The 17,694-nt window shown below is 43.3% G+C and overlaps 1 non-coding gene across 1 annotated transcript; it reads right to left on the reverse strand.

The window, feature by feature from the left end:
- Positions 1-8,325: 8,325 nt before the first annotated feature.
- Positions 8,326-8,411, reverse strand: TRNAR-UCU (transfer RNA arginine (anticodon UCU)). The gene is given in 2 exon segments: positions 8,326-8,361; positions 8,375-8,411. It is a non-coding gene; the product is annotated as a tRNA-Arg (tRNA).
- Positions 8,412-17,694: the final 9,283 nt, after the last annotated feature.

The following is a 17,694-nucleotide window of genomic DNA, read 5'->3' on the forward strand; positions in this document are numbered from 1 at the left end:
TGGCCAATCAGCACTGGCTAATGCATTGTATTGGCGTGATGAAGCAGTGCTGAATGTGTGTGCTTAGCACACACATTCAGCTCTACTTCATCGGGCTAATAGAATGCATTGGCCAATCAGCGCTGGCCAATGCATTCTATTAGCTTGATGAAGCAGAGTGTGCACAAGGGTTCAAGCGCACCCTCGGCTCTGATGTAGCAGAGCCGAGGGTGCGCTTGAACCCTTGTGCACACTCTGCTTCATCAAGCTAATAGAATGCATTGGCCAGCGCTGATTGAAGCAGAGCTGAATCTGTGTGCTTAGCCAACTACTCCACCGGTGTAGTTGAGCTAAACACACACATTCAGCACTGCTTCATCACGCCAATAGAATGCATTGGCCAGCACTGATTGGCCAGAGTACAGAATTCGGCCAATCAGCGCTGGCCAATGCATCCCTATGGGAAAAAGTTTATCTCACAAAAATCACAATTACACACCCGATAGAGCCCCAAAAAGTTATTTTTAATAACATTCCCCCCTAAATAAAGGTTATCCCTAGCTATCCCTGCCTGTACAGCTATCCCTGTCTCATAGTCTGTTAGTACAATAAACCTCATTTCAATCCTGAAATATTACTGTGTCCATCAGTTATTAGATATATCAAACTGAAATGGCTGTTGCAAATACCAGAATATTTAGAACTAAAAATGATTAAGATTAATAGGGGTGCCTAAACTTTTTCATAGGACTGTATCTATCTATCTATCATTCTTCTATATTTCTATCTATTTTTCTATCTATCTATCTATCTATCTATCTATCTATCTATCTATCACCTATCTATCTTTCTATCTATCATCTTTCTATCTATCATCTTTCTATCGATCTATCTTTCATCTTTCTATCTATCTTTCTATAATCCTTCTATATTTCTATCTATCATCTATCTTTCTATCATCTATCTATCTATTTTTGTATCTATCTATCTATCTGTCTGTCTTTCTATCTATCTATCTATCTATCTATCATCTATCTATCTTTCTGTCTATCATCTTTCTAGCTATCATCTATCTATCTATCTATCTATCTATCTATCTATCTATCTATCATTTTTCTATCATATTTCTATCATCTTTCTATCATCTATCTATCTATCATATTTCTATCTTTCTATCATCTTTTTTTCTATCTTTCTATTTATCTATCTTTCTATTTATCTATCTTACTATCTATCATCTATCTATCTTTCTAATGATCTATCTATCTATCTATCTATCTATCTATCTATCGTTTTATCTTTCTATCTCTTTATCATCTTTCTATCTTATCTATCTATCTATCTATCTTTCTGTCATCTATCTATCTATATCTATCTATAGTGTTGACCAAAAGTATTGGCACCCCTGCAATTCTGTCAGATAATACTCAGTTTCTTCCAGACAATGATTGCAATCACAAACTCTTTGGTAATATCTTCATTTATTTTGCTTGCAATGAAAAAATACAAAAGAGAATGAAAAAAAAAGTTAAATCATTGATCATTTTACACAAAACTCCAAAAATGGGCCGGACAAAAGTATTGGCCCCCTCAGCCTAATACTTGGTAGCACAACCTTTAGACACAATAACTGCGCACAACCGCTTCCGGTAACCATCAATGAGTTTCTTACAAGGCTCTGCTGGAATTTTAGACCATTCTTCTTTGGCAAACTGCTCCAGGTCCCCCCTGAGATGTGAAGGGGGCCTTCTCCAAACTGCCATCAAGAGATCTCCCCCCCACAGGTGTTCTATGGGATTCAGGGCTGGACTCATTGCTGCCACTTTACAAGTCTCCAGGGCTTTCTCTCACCACCATTTTCTAGTGCTGACCTGAAGTGTGTTTTGGGTCATTGTCCTGCTGGAAGACCCCTGACCTCTGAGGGAGTCCCAGCTTTCTCACACTGGGCCCTACATTATGCTGCACAATGTGTTGGTCGTCTTCAGACTTCATAATGCCATGCACACGGTCAAGCAGTCCAGTGCCAGAGGCAGCAAAGCAACCCCAAAACATCAGGGAACCTCCGCCATGTCTGACTGCAGGGACCGTGTTCTTTTCTTTGAAGGCCTCTTTTTTTCCCCCTGTAAATTCTATGTTGAGGCCTTTTCCCAAAAAGCTTTACTTTTGTCTCATCTGACCAGAGAACACACACTCACACAGCTCTGAAAAGAATATAAAAAGTTATGGTTATTGTATGGAGGGGAGAATAGAACAAATATAAAAATGCTAGATGGTTAAACTAGGCTAGGTGAGAGAATAGAGGGATCTTACAGGAGACAAATAATGTTTGCACGGCTGAAGCAGGACTGTGTAGGTGGAGCCTCAAACACATTCAGGAGCACATGAGATAAGCGGCCATGAGTAGCCCATTACCTCTCACTTTCCTATTCCTGTCCATTCTCAGCCCCAGGTATAACAAGGTGCAGGTAGCAGAAAGTATTTACCTTCTTGTCTTTGTAAGAATATAGGAATTAGCATATAAATCACTTTTCTTATTAAGGTGCAGACAGTCAGTGCATAGCTATAGGATGGGACAGGGGCACAACAAAAAGAAAGCTTAGGCCCCAGGGACCACAAAATGGCCCATAATAGATGAAAGGGTTTTACTTTTCTTCCTAAACTGAGTTTGGAGGACTTTTTATACAAGTCATATTGTTAACTTGCTATGTGTCCCGCCCCCAAATACTCTACATACACCCCTGACTGCGCATAGTAACAATAACTTATTCAGAACTATTCAGATTCTGCTGTCCAGCACCAAATACCCAGTGTTCTGGTTCCCGGCCAATTGTCCACTTGTGCTAATGTGAGAGGCGACAACTACACCGCACTTGTCCATGTCTGACAACCTGAATGACTACTGTTGTATATAGTTACACAATGTCGGCTGATTACATTATATTGTGTGGACTAATGGCCGGCATATAATCCTAATTGGGGACTTTAGAAATTTACCTTTTTCTTTTAATTTGTACAGAGATTTTTTTTCTCCTCTCCCCAAAAGAGAAAAAAACAAAAAACAAAACACAGAATATGGTAACTTCAAGTATTTTTTTTATTTTGCAAAGATTTGGATTTTTTAGGCAGTTGAAATGTAAAAAGAACTATATAAATGTGATATCCCCAGAATCCTACAGACCCATAGAATGCAGGTGACATGTCCGCACAAATGCAGCTATTCCTCCCATCCCCCCATTCTGAAATGTTTTCCATCTTCCCAGTACATTGTGCGGAATATTAAATGGAGCCATTATGAAGTAGAGTTTATCCCACAAAGACTAAGCCCTCATATGTCTCTGTGAATGGAGAAATAACAGTCATGAGGTTTGGAAGGCGGAGAGTCAAAAACAAAAGAAAAAATGGTTAAATCTCTATTTGTATTTATCTGATCATAGGACACTATAAGGCCCCACGTAGCGAGGGCAGGCGCAAAAGTATCACGGATTTCCCAGCAGCGCTGTTCACAGAAAAACCGCAGACTATCTGCTGAGTTTGTTGGGGTTTGAGGGCCCATAAGCTCACTTACTGATTCCTGCTCCTACTTATGGCCGTCTCCGCTTCCCAGGCGCGAGGAAATAAAACAAAAAACATAACGGGCCCACTGGACCCTTTAATGTCCTGCGCCCTGTGGCAGCGGCTACCCTGGTATTTATGCCACTGGTCAGAGGGATGGCGGCCATTACTGCTTCGTCTACGCCGTGTAAGACATCGGAGACCCAGTGCTTATGGTGCCGGCTCTGCTACTGAGCAAGCGCCATGTTTGAAGACTCAACATCTGCCGTAATGGTATGGTGGATGTCAGGAAGGGAGAACTATTTATCTGTAGACATATACAGTCCTATGAAAAAGTTTGGGCACCCCTATTAATCTTAATCATTTTTTGTTCTAAATATTTTGGTGTTTGCAACAGCCATTTCAGTTTGATATATCTAATAACTGATGGACACAGTAATATTTCAGGATTGAAATGAGGTTTATTGTACTAACAGAAAATGTGCAATATGCATTAAACCAAAATTTGACCGCTGCAAAAGTATGGGCACCCTTATCATTTTATTGATTTGAATTCCCCTAACTACTTTTTACTGACTTACTGAAGCACAAAATTGGTTTTGTAACCTCAGTGAGCTTTGAACTTCATAGCCAGATGTATCCAATCATAAGAAAAGGTATTTAAGGTGGCCAATTGCAAGTTGATCTCCTATTTGAATCTCCTCTGAAGAGTGGCATCATGGGCTACTCAAAACAACTCTCAAATGATCTGAAAACAAAGATTGTTCAACATAGTTGTTCAGGGGAAGGATACAAAAAGTTGTCTCAGAGATTTAACCTGTCAGTTTCCACTGTGAGGAACATAGTAAGGAAATGGAAGACCACAGGGACAGTTCTTGTTAAGCCCAGAAGTGGCAGGCCAAGAAAAATATCAGAAAGGCAGAGAAGAAGAATGGTGAGAACAGTCAAGGACAATCCACAGACCACCTCCAAAGAGCTGCAGCATCATCTTGCTGCAGATGGTGTCACTGTGCAACGGTCAACTATACAGCGCACTTTGCACAAATAGAAGCTGTATGGGAGAGTGATGAGAAAGAAGCCGTTTCTGCACGTACGCCACAAATAGAGTTGCCTGAGGTATGAAAAAGCACATTTGGACAAGGCAGCTTCATTTTGGAAACAAAAATTGAGTTGTTTGGTTATAAAAAAAGGCGTTATGCATGGCATCCAAAAAGAAACAGCATTCCAAGAAAAACACATGCTACCCACTGTAAAATTTGGTGGAGGTTCCATCATGCTTTGGGGCTGTGTGGCCAATGCCGGCATCGGGAATCTTGTTAAAGTTGAGAGTTGCATGGATTCCACTCAGTATCAGCAGATTCTTGAGAATAATGTTCAAGAATCAGTGACGAAGTTGAAGTTACGCCGGGGATGGATATTTCAGCAAGACAATGATCCAAAACACCGCTCCAAATCCTCAGGCATTCATGCAGAGGAACAATTACAATGTTCTGGAATGGCCATCCCAGTCCCCAGACCTGAATATCATTGAACATCTGTGGGATGATTTGAAGCGGGCTGTCCATGCTCGGCGACCATCTAACTTAACTGAACTTGAATTGTTTGTCCAAAATACCTTCATCCAGGATCCAGGAACTTTATTAAAAGCTACAGGAAGCGACTAGAGGCTGTTATCTTTGCAAAAGGAGGATCTACTAAATATTAATGTCACTTTTCTGTTGAGGTGCCCATACTTTTGCACCGGTCAAATTTTGGTTTAATGCATATTGCACATTTTCTGTTAGTACAATAAACCTCATTTCAATCCTGAAATATTACTGTGTCCATCAGTTATTAGATATATCAAACTGAAATGGCTGCTGCAAACACCAAAATATTTAGAACTAAAAATGATTAAGATTAATAGGGATGCCCAAACTTTTTCATAGGACTGTATATATATATATATATATATATATACATATATATATATACTAGAGGGAGGACCCGGCTTCGCACGGGTATATTACATTTTATGTTTGTGTACTGGCCCTATAAGAATTGTCCAATTTTGCACTGGTGTATTTTGTATGTGGTTTGTGTGTATGTCCATAAGCGTCATGTGATTATGTGTATCTCATTTTGGATGTCAGTGAAAAACCTGTGATCAGTTGTTATGGATACCTGGAGTAAAGCTGTATCTAATCCTTCCCCGTGTAGTACTGTGTTTAGATGCAAGTGTCTAATTCTTGTTGGTGTGGTACTTTGTGCAGATGCACATATCTAATCCTCCCCATGTGATATTGTGTGAAGAGGCGCGTATCTAATCCTCCAGTAAGTGAAACTGTGTGCAGACGCGCGTATCTAATGACTCTGGCGTGTGGTACTGTGTGCAGATGCGCGTATCTAATCCTCCCCCATGTGGAACTGTGTGCTGAGACGCGTATCTAATTCTCTGGCATGTGGTACTGTATGCAGAGGCCTGTATCTAATCCTCCCCTGTGTGGTATTGTGTGAAGAGGCGCGTATCTAATCCTCCCCCGTGTGATACTGTGTGCTGAGACGCGTATCTAATTCTCTGGCTTGTGGTACTGTGTGCAGAGGCATGTCTCTAATCCTCCAAAGTGTGATACTGTGTGCACACACGTATCTAATCCTCCCCTGTGTGGTACTGTGTGAAGAGTCGCGTATCTAATCCTACTGCATGTGGTACTGTGTGCAGACGCGTGTATCTAATTCTATGGCGTGTACAACTGTGTGCAGACGCGCGTATCTAATCCTCTGGAGTGTGGAACTGTGTGTAGACGTGTGTATCTAATCCTACGGCATGTGGTACTCTGTGCAGACGTGTGTATCTAATCCTATGGCGTGTAGAACTGTGTGCAGACGCGCATATCTAATCCTCTGGAGTGTGGAACTGTGTGTAGACGCGCGTATCTAATTCTACGGCATGTGGTACTGTATGCAGACGCGCATCTAATCCTCCCCCATGTGGTACTGTGTGTAGACGCGCGTATCTAATCCTACGGCATGTGGTACTGTGTGAAGATGCGTGTATCTAATCCTATGGCGTGTACAACTGTGTGAAGACACGTGTATCTAATCCTCCCCTGTGTGGTATTATGTGAAGAGGTGCGTATCTAATCCTACAGTGTGTGGAACTGTGTGTAGAAGCACGTATCCAATCCCCCGGCATGTGGTACTGTGTGCAGACGTGCGTATATAATCCTATGGCATGTGGTACTGTGTGTAGATGAGCGTATCTAATCCTCCCCCGTGTGATACTGTGTGCTGAGACGCGTATCTAATTCTCTGGCTTGTGGTACTGTGTGCAGAGGCATGTATCTAATCCTCCAAAGTGTGGTACTGTGTGCACACACACATATCTAATCCTCCCCTGTGTGGTATTGTGTGAAGAGGCGCGTATCTAATCCTTTGGCATGTGGAACTGTGTGTAGACGTGCGTATCTAATCCTACTGCATGTGGTACTGTGTGAAGACGCGTGTATCTAATCCTATGGCGTGTACAACTGTATGAAGACACGTGTATCTAATCCTCCCCTGTGTGGTATTGTGTGAAGAGGTGCGTATCTAATCCTACAGTGTGTGGAACTGTGTGTAGACGCATGTATCCAATCCCCCAGGATGTGGTACTGTGTGCAGACGCGCGTATATAATCCTATGACATGTGGTACTGTGTGTAGACGCGCGTATCTAATCCTCCCCCATGTGGTACTGTGTGCTGAGACGCATATCTAATTCTCTGGCTTGTGGTACTGTGTGCAGAGGCATGTATCTCATCCTCCAAAGTGTGGTACTGTGTGCACACACACGTATCTAATCTTTCCCTGTGTGGTATTGTGTGAAGAGGCACGTATCTAATCCTTCGGCGTGTGGAACTGTGTGTAGACGCACGTATCTAATCCTACTGCATGTGGAACTGTGTGCAGACGTGCGTATCTAATCCTCTGGAGTGTGGAGCTGTGTGAAGATGTGTGTATCTAATCCTATGGCGTGTACAAATGTGTGCAGACGAGCGTATCTAATCCTCTGGAGTGTGGAACTGTGTGTAGATGCCTGTATCTAATCCTTCGGTATGTGGAACCGTGTGCAGACGCGTGTATCAGATCCTTCAGTGTGTGGAACTGTGTGCAGAAGTGCGTATTTAATTCTCTGGTTTGTGGGACTGTGTGCAGACCCGTGTATCTAATCCTCTGGTGTGTGATACTGTGTGCTGATCTGTGTATCTAATCCTCTGATGCGTGTATCTCAGTTTGGATATCAGTGTTGTATTGTGCATGTGGAGTGACCGTGTGTATTGCAGTTGGAATATGAGTGAAAGACTTGCAGGTTTGTATTGGCTAAGGGGGGGGCACTGTGTTTGAAATGGTGTATCTCAGCAACGGTACGTCCGAGCGAGTTGGAGTCTCGTCTTAAACCTTCCCGGATATCTGAAGTATCTCTGTACCAAATTTGGTGAAGATCGGTCCAGTCGTTTGGTTCGCATTAGAGCACAGACAGACAGATAGACAGACAGACAGACAGACAGACAGAAATTCATTTTTATAATATAGGGAGATATGTATGTATATAAATATTATTTTTTTTTTAAATCAGTAACATTTTTATATCTGAAACCAAATCAAAATTTCTATAAAGATATTTCAGGGATTATTTGGGGTTGAAACAAAATACTCTATGGGGACTAAGAAACCAGAGCGGATATTTCAACAAATCTGAGAAAAAATTCACATTTTGATTCATTTTTTTTTCTTTTCTGAAAAGCTATTTGAAAATTTTTGTGCAGCAAAACCGCAACTCTGGTGGGACTCGAACCCACAACCTTTGAATGTCGTCTTCTCACTAGAAGGCCAATGCGCTATCCATTGCGCCACAGAGCCATCAGTTGTGTGAGTGTTGTGAGCTGATGTCTCTGCTACACTACATGTCATTGACACGATGTAGCCGAGGCTGAACGTGTAGCCGCAGTGTATACAGTACAGGAAAGACAATCCCACAGTCACCAAACATCACACTGACTCACCCTAGTGGAGGATAAGAGGAACTACACTGAGAAAATCTCAAAAAGGCAGAGGGACGACAAAGTTTGGCCCAGATTACTTTTCTTATAAACCATTTTGGAAACCTATTTTCAGGGAGACTATTAGGACTTAATATTGGGGCTCCCCAGATTTTGGAGCTTGAAGAGCAACTACAAATAGTAAGTTTTTCCATTTTTGGGTTGCTGACACTTCCAGCGCTATTATTTTGCAGGGCTTAGACCCAGGTGTGACCCAACAAGGACAACAGGTCCATGGAGTTTGGATATTCTCCCATATTTGTATTGGGTTCCACCAAAAACGTACCATGAGGTTTAGGCCTTATTCACACAACATTTTTCAAAAAGCTGATATGCGCTACCCATCGTATTCTCCAACACAGAAACCATTGGATCCGCTTTTAATGGGTCGGCATCTGGGAAATAACGGATCAGTGGGTCGGGTCACGTACAGAAGACTGATAAAATTCATTGTTTTTTATCGGCCCATTAATGGATGACACTTGTCCCCTCTCCAAAAAATGGAACAGGAGCAAAACAACCTATTTAATGGACGTTAGAGGAGTTCAAAGTGGCACAGTCGTGTGAATAAGGTGAATGCATTGTGTTAGTGAAGCAGCACATTACCATGTGTGAACACGGCCTGAGGAAACCAATATGGCAAAATCTGCATCAGGCGGTGTTCACACCTGGTAATGTGCTGCTTCACTAACACAATGCATTTGTATGTGCAGAGTCCTATAGTCTATTCTTACCCATTACTTTATGAAGTATTCCTTGTCCCTGGGTATTACTATGGGATTGTTTACCCCCTACTGGGGCATTATCGGGGAGGTTTTGGGATCACTGGGGCTTGGAGATTCCCAAGTCTTGTCACAGTAATGTCTCCATTTGGGATATTGGTCATTTTATCTCTATTATTTATCCCCTTGTTTCCTATTTATACTCCGAACGCCTCCAAACCTTCTGGAGATTTTGTTCCCATTTCTATATTTGTGGATGAAATGTTTTCTTAAATGTTTTTCAATAATCTTATATTTTCTGTGTAATATTTTGGTGGTTTCCGCCTTTTTGGCGCAGTTTCCTTTATAATTTAGGGTTTCTACCATATCACTGTAATTAGTTGTCGGCCCAGATTGTGTATTTTGTGTCTGAGGCCGGGGCCCCACAAGACGGAAACGCGGCGATTTGTCCACGGAGGAAACGCCGCCAGAATAATCATGGCGTATAACAGTAAAGGCAAAGTGAATGGGATTTTAGCTAATTCCATACCCACTTTGCAGTATAAATTGCGGCCCGGACACGCCGCGATTTCCAAAACCGGTGCGGTTTTGGAAATCACAGCATGTCAATTATATCTACGGAAATGCCGGCGGTTTCCCCATAGATATTATTGTAACAGAAAGTCTGCGGAGGAAAACTCAGTGAACTTTCTGTTTAAATCGCTGCAGAAAGAACCACGAAGACATGCCATCGCAGTTTTTCCCGCAGGACACATTTTTGCTATAGGACATCCCGTGGGGTCTTAGCCTCAGTGTTATCAGTGGGAAAAATCCCTCTAATTCCACTAAAAAAAAGTCACAAGTTTTTTGAACAAATCCAGTTTTGTGCACCAATGTGCGACTTTTTTTCAATTTAGTAGCGCCCCCTTCCATTTAAGTAGGATTTGTGCAAAATATTTGCGACTAGATTCATTATCATTCACCAGTTTAATGTTACAAGGTCACTTTATACTCTCATAGATTCACTTCCAACCTCCATACAATGTTACATTGCTACATGGAAGCATAGCAGTGTATTATTGTAGCAATACCGCCACCTAGTGTCTAAGGCTCAGTTTTGTACTAAGTGTAAACACTATGGGAGTCAGGAATGTATTACTGGGAAAGTTTCCCATAGTTCCTTGCAAAGTGGAGTGCTAAAGGCTTAACAAGTCTCCACACACCTATATGGTGGTCTCTCCCTAAGGAGTGACAATATCCCCCGAACCCTGTCTAAGCCTCTCACCTCTACCAGGTTATAGTCCTCTCTACATCGGGCTGATGAGATCCAACCAGATTGAAACAGCTGTCCTCGATTGAGAGACTATAACCTGGTAATAATCCCAGCGTCATTGCTAAACAAAGGCCTCTTGGAAGGTCGGGCATGAGGCTAAAGGGAGCAGCCATTATTGGGTTATTTCACTGGAATCCTGTCTTAAGACAGGCTTGCACATTCCAGTGAGCGCCCTCTATTGGTTTGCAACAATGAGGCAGCAACTGTCTTCCTAATTACATCATGGAAGGCGGATTTGCATATTCTTCCCATAGTTCCTTGCAAAGTGGAGTGCTAAAGGCTTAACAAGTCTCCACACACCTATATGGTGGTCTCTCCCTAAGGAGTGACAATATCCCCCGAACCCTGTCTAAGCCTCTCACCTCTACCAGGTTATAGTCCTCTCTACATCGGGCTGATGAGATCCAACCAGATCGAAACAGCTGTCCTCGATTGAGAGACTATAACCTGGTAATAATCCCAGCGTCATTGCTAAACAAAGGCCTCTTGGAAGGTCGGGCATGAGGCTAAAGGGAGCAGCCATTATTGGGTTATTTCACTGGAATCCTGTCTTAAGACAGGCTTGCACATTCCAGTGAGCGCCCTCTATTGGTTTGCAACAATGAGGCAGCAACTGTCTTCCTAATTACATCATGGAAGGCGGATTTGCATATTCTTCCCATGGGAAAGTTTGGTGACAAGACCAGTGTGACATCACTTTTCGCCATTTTGCTTGCCACCCAGCTTTCCCAGGAGCAACTAAATACAGCTGAATAGAATTTTCCATTTTGGCTTTTTAACCTACAGATACCAGGGCTCAGACTGCAGAGATTGTGCCTGTAGTACTCGTTCATCACGCTGTGCTTGTGATTGATTCCAGTATCTCAGCAGCTTGCTGGGGTGCCATATAATGAGCGTGTTGTTGGCATTGATGATCCTCCTCAGCTGCGCTTGAGGAGAACTCTGTGACTTCTGGCTTCCTTCATGGCTCTCGTTGTTTGCGACAAATTAGATTCTCTTTTTCCAGGCATGTTGAAAATTGGCAAACTGCCAATTTGGTTTAAAGGTGCTTGTCCTGTCCATCTGCATTGGAGCAGATCTATCTATGTGCCGAATTTCATTCAAACCCATTCAACCGTTTTTGCATGATTGAGGAACAAACATACAAACTTTCACATTTATAATCTCCCTATATTATAAAAATGAATTTCTGTCTGTCTGTCCGTCTGTCCGTCTGTCCGTCTGTCCGTCTGTCCGTCTGTCTGTCTGTGCTCTAATGCGAACCAAACGACTGGACCGATCTTCACCAAATTTGGTATAGAGATACTTCAGATATCCGGGAAGGTTTAAGATGAGACTCCAACTCGCTCGGATGTACCGTTGCTGAGATACAGCATTCCAAACACAATGCCCCCCCCCCCCTTAGCCAATACAAACCTGCAAGTCTTTCACTCATATTCCAACTGCAATACACATGGTCACTCCACATACACAATACAACACTGATATCCAAACTGAGATACATGCATCAGAGGATTAGATACACAGATCAGCATACAGTATCACACGCCACAGGATTAGATACACGCGTCTGCACACAGTCCCACAAACCAGAGGATTAAATACGCGCTTCTGCACACAGTTCCACATGCCGAAGGATTAGATACACGTGTCTGCACAAAGTACCACACGCCGGGGGATTGGATACATGCGTCTGCACACAGTACCACATGCCAAAGGATTGGATACGTGCATCTACACACAGTTCCACATGCCGTAGGATTAGATACGCGCCTCTTCACACAATACCACACAGAGGAGGATTAGCTACGCGCATCTGCACACAGTTCCACACACTAGAGGATTAGATAAGCACGTGTGCACACAGTACCACATGCCGTAGGATTAGATACGCGCGTCTACACACAGTTCCACTCACCGTAGGATTAGATACACGCCTCATCACACAGTACCACACAGGGGAGGATTAGCTACGCGCATCTGCACACAGTTCCACACACCAGAGGATTAGATAAGCACGTGTGCACACAGTACCACATGCCGTAGGATTAGATACGCGCGTCTGCTTACAGTTCCACATGTCAGACGATTAAATACGCACATCTTCACACAGTTGTACACGCCATAGGATTAGATACACACGTCTGCATACAGTACCACATGCTGTAGGATTAGATACGTGCGTCTACACACAGTTCCACATGCCGTAGGATTAGATACGCGCCTCTTCACACAATACCACACAGGGGAGGATTAGATACATGCATCTGAACACAGTACCACACTTTGGAGGATTAGATACATGCCTCTGCACACAGTACCACATGCCAGGTAATTAGATACGCGTCTCAGCACACAGTACCACACGGGGAGGATTAGATACGTTCATCTGCACACAGTACCACATGCCAGAGGATTAGATACACCTGTCTGCACACAGTACCACACGCCAGAGGATTAGATACGCACGTCTGCACATAGTACCACATGCCGTAAGATTAGATATGCACGTCTGCACACAGTTTCACTTACCGGAGGATTAGATACAACGAGTAATACTAAATGGCTACACATCGAACTGGAAGAAAGTCAAAAGCGGGGTGCCGCAGGGCTCTGTTCTGGGCCCAGTACTTTTTAATATCTTTATAAATGATCTGGACGATGGAATTATTGGGGAACTCATAAAATTTGCAGATGATACGAAGATAGGAGGAATAGCCAACACTAGAGAGGAGAAAGAGTGTATTCAAAAGGACTTAGACACACTGGAACAATGGGCTGAGGCAAACAAAATGGTATTTAACAGGGACAAATGCAAAGTTCTACATCTGGGTAACAGAAATGTAAAAAACATATATAGTATGGGAGGAATAGAACTAAGTGATAGCATAGGGGAAAAGGACTTGGGCATAATAGTAGATCACAAATTCAACATGAGCCAACAGTGCGGTGCTGCTGCAAAAAAGGCTAATAAAATTCTGGGATGTATTAAGACAAGCATTGAATCTAGATCAAGAGAGGTCATTATTCCGCTGTACTCTTCCCTGGTCAGACCACACCTGGAATACTGTGTACAGTTCTGGGCGCCTCAATTCAAGAAAGACATCGATATATTGGAGCAAGTCCAGAGAAGAGCAACCAAAATGGTGGAAGGTCTGCAAACCATGTCCTATGAGGAGCGGCTAAAAGAACTGGGATTGTTTAGTTTGCAGAAGAGAAGGCTGAGGGGAGATTTAATAGCAGTCTACAAATATCTGAAAGGTAGTCACAGTGCAGAGGGATCTCCCCTATTCTCATTAGCACAAGGAAGTACAAGAAGCAATGGGATGAAACTAAAGGGAAAGAGATACAGATTAGACATTAGGAAAAACTTTCTGACAGTGAGGGTAGTGAGAGAGTGGAATAGGCTGCCACGGGAGGTGGTGGGCGCTCCATCAATGGAAATCTTCAAGCGGAATCTGGATAAACATATAGCTGGGATGATTTAGGAAAACCTGCACTCGCAGGGGGTTGGACCCGATGGCCCTTGAGGTCCCTTTCAACTCTACCATAAGAATAAGAATAAGAATAAGATACGTGCCTCTTCACACAATGCCACATGGGGGAGGATTAGATACACACATCTGCACACAGTACCACACGCCGGAGGATTAGATATGTGCATCTGCACACAGTACCACACCAACAAGGATTAGATACTTGCGTCTAAACACAGTACTACACGGGGAAGGATTAAATACAGCTTTACTCCAGGTATCCATAACTGATCACAGGTTTTTCACTGATATCCAAAATGAGATACACATAATCACATGACACTTATGACATACACACAAACCACATACAAAATACACCAGTGCAAAATTGGACATTTCTTATGGGGCCACTACACAAACATAAAATGTAATATACCTGTGCGAAGCCGAGTCCTCCCTCTAGTATAATATATCTCCCTATATTATAAAAATGAATTTCTGTCTGTCTGTCTGTCCGTCTGTCTGTCTGTCTGTCTGTCTGTCTGTGCTCTAATGCGAACCAAATGACTGGACCGATCTTCACCAAATTTGGCACAGAGATACTTCAGGTATCCGGGAAGGTTTAAGACGAGACTCCAACTCGCTCGGACGTACCGTTGCTGAGATACAGCATTCCAAACACAATGCCCCCCCCCCCCTTAGCCAATACAAACCTGCAAGTCTTTCACTCATATTCCAACTGCAATACACACGGTCACTCCACATGCACAATACAACACTGATATCCAAACTGAAATACACGCATCAGAGGATTAGATACACAGATCAGCACACAGTATCACACGCCACAGGATTAGATACACGCGTCTGCACACAGTCCCACAAACCAGAGGATTAAATACGCGCTTCTGCACACAGTTCCACATGCCAAAGGATTAGATACACGCATCTGCACAAAGTACCACACGCCGGGGGATTGGATACATGCGTCTGTACAGAGTACCACATGCCAAAGGATTGGATACACGCATCTGCACACAGTTCCACACACCAGAGCATAAGATATGCACATCTGCACACAGTACCACATGCCGTAGCATTAGATACGTGCATCTACACACAGTTCCACATGCCGTAGGATTAGATACGCGCCTCTTCACACAATACCACACAGGGGAGGATTAGATACGTGTGTCTGCACACAGTACCACACTTTGGAGGATTAGATACATGCCTCTGCACACAGTACCACAAGCCAGAGAATTACATACACGTCTCAGCACACAGTACCACACAGGGAGGATTAGATACACGCGTCTGCACACAGTACCACATGCCGTAGGATTAGATACGCGCATCTACACACAGTTCCACATGCCGTAGGATTAGATACGCACCTCTTCACACAATACCACACAGGGGAGGATTAGATACGTGTGTCTGCACACAGTACCACACTTTGGAGGATTAGATACATGCCTCTGCACACAGTACCACAAGCCAGAGAATTACATACACGTCTCAGCACACAGTACCACACGGAGGAGGATTAAATACGCGCATCTGCACACAGTACCACATGCCAGATGATTAGATATGTGCATCTGCACACAGTACCACACGCCAGAGGATTAGATACGCGCATCTGCACACAGTACCACATGCCGTAGGATTAGATATATGCCTCTTCACACAATACCACACAGGGGAGGATTAGATACATGTGTTTGCATATAGTACCACACTTTGGAGGATTAGATACATGCCTCTGGACACAGTACCACAAGCCAGAGAATTATATACGCGTCTCAGCACACAGTACCACACAGAGAGGATTAGATACACGCGTCTGCACACAGTACCACATGCTGTAGGATTAGATACGCACCTCTTCACACAGTACCACACAGGGGAGGATTAAATACGTGTGTCTGCATACAGTACCACACTTTGGAGGATTAGATACATGCCTCTGCACACAGTACCACAAGCCAGAGAATTAGATACGCGCATCAGCACACAGTACCACACAGGGAAGAATTAGATACACGCATCTGCACACAGTACCACATGCCAAAGGATTAGATACGCGCGTCTACACACAGTTCCACACGCCGTAGGATTAGATATGCGACTCTTCACACAATACCACACAGGAAAGGATTAGATACGTGTGTCTGCATACAGTACCACACTTTGGAGGTTTAGATACAAGCCTCTGCACACAGTACCACAAGCTAGAGAATTAGATACGCGTCTCAATACACAGTACCACATGCCGTAGGATTAGATACGCGCGTCTACACACAGTTCCACTCGCCGTAGGATTAGATACACGCCTCCTCACACAATACCACACAGGGGAGGATTAGATATGCGCATCTGCACACAGTTCCACACACCAGAGGATTAGATAAGCACGTCTGCACACAGTACCACATGCCGTAGGATTAGATACGCGCGTCTGCTTACAGTTCCACATGTCAGACGATTAGATACGTACATCTTCACACAGTTGTACATGCCATAGGATTAGATACACGCGTCTGCATACAGTACCACATGCTGTAGGATTAGATATGTGCGTCTACACACAGTTCCACATGCCGTAGGATTAGATACATGGCTCTTCACACAATACCACACAGGGGAGGATTAGATACGTGCGTCTGAACACAGTACCACAATTTGGAGGATTAGATACATGCCTCTGCACACAGTACCACATGCCAGATAATTAGATACGCGTCTCAGCACACAGTACCACACTGGGGAGGATTAGATACGTGCATCTGCACACAGTACCTCACGCCAGAGGATTAGATACACCTGTCTGCACACAGTACCACACGCCAGAGGATTAGATACGCGCGTCTGCACATAGTACCACATGCCGTAAGATTAGATATGCACGTCTGCACACAGTTTAATTTACTGGAGGATTAGATACATGCCTATTCACACAATGCCACATGAGGGAGGATTAGATACACACATCTGTACACAGTACCACATGCCGGAGGATTAGATATGTGCATCTGCACACAGTACCACACCAACAAGGATTAGATACTTGCATCTAAACACAGTACTACACGGGGAAGGATTAGATACAGCTTTACTCCAGGTATCCATAACAAATGATCACAGGTTTTTCACTGATATCCAAAATGAGATACACATAATCACATGACGCTTATGGACATACACACAAACCACATACAAAATACACCAGTGCAAAATTGGACATTTCTTATGGGGCCACTACACAAACATAACATGTAATATACCCGTGCGAAGCCGGGTCCTCCCTCTAGTAATAATATATAATATTATTAGTAGGAGGATTAGAAGGATAGGATAGGATATACAGTCTTTTGAAAAAGTTTGCATTTTCAATTAAATGGAAAGACGCCACTCTCAGGTCACAACAGGATTTTATTGAATAAGACAATGATGCACAACGCTAAAAAATCACCGCGTTTCGGGCACACCTGCCCTTTCTCAAGTGCGTAACTTCACACAAAGCTCGGTCAGTCCGGAAGATGTATACAAATTAGGAGCCACGCTGTTTACTTGCTATACAGAGTGTAG

Source organism: Leptodactylus fuscus, chromosome 3, assembly GCF_031893055.1.
Source record: "Leptodactylus fuscus isolate aLepFus1 chromosome 3, aLepFus1.hap2, whole genome shotgun sequence".
Lineage (NCBI taxonomy): Eukaryota > Metazoa > Chordata > Amphibia > Anura > Leptodactylidae > Leptodactylus > Leptodactylus fuscus.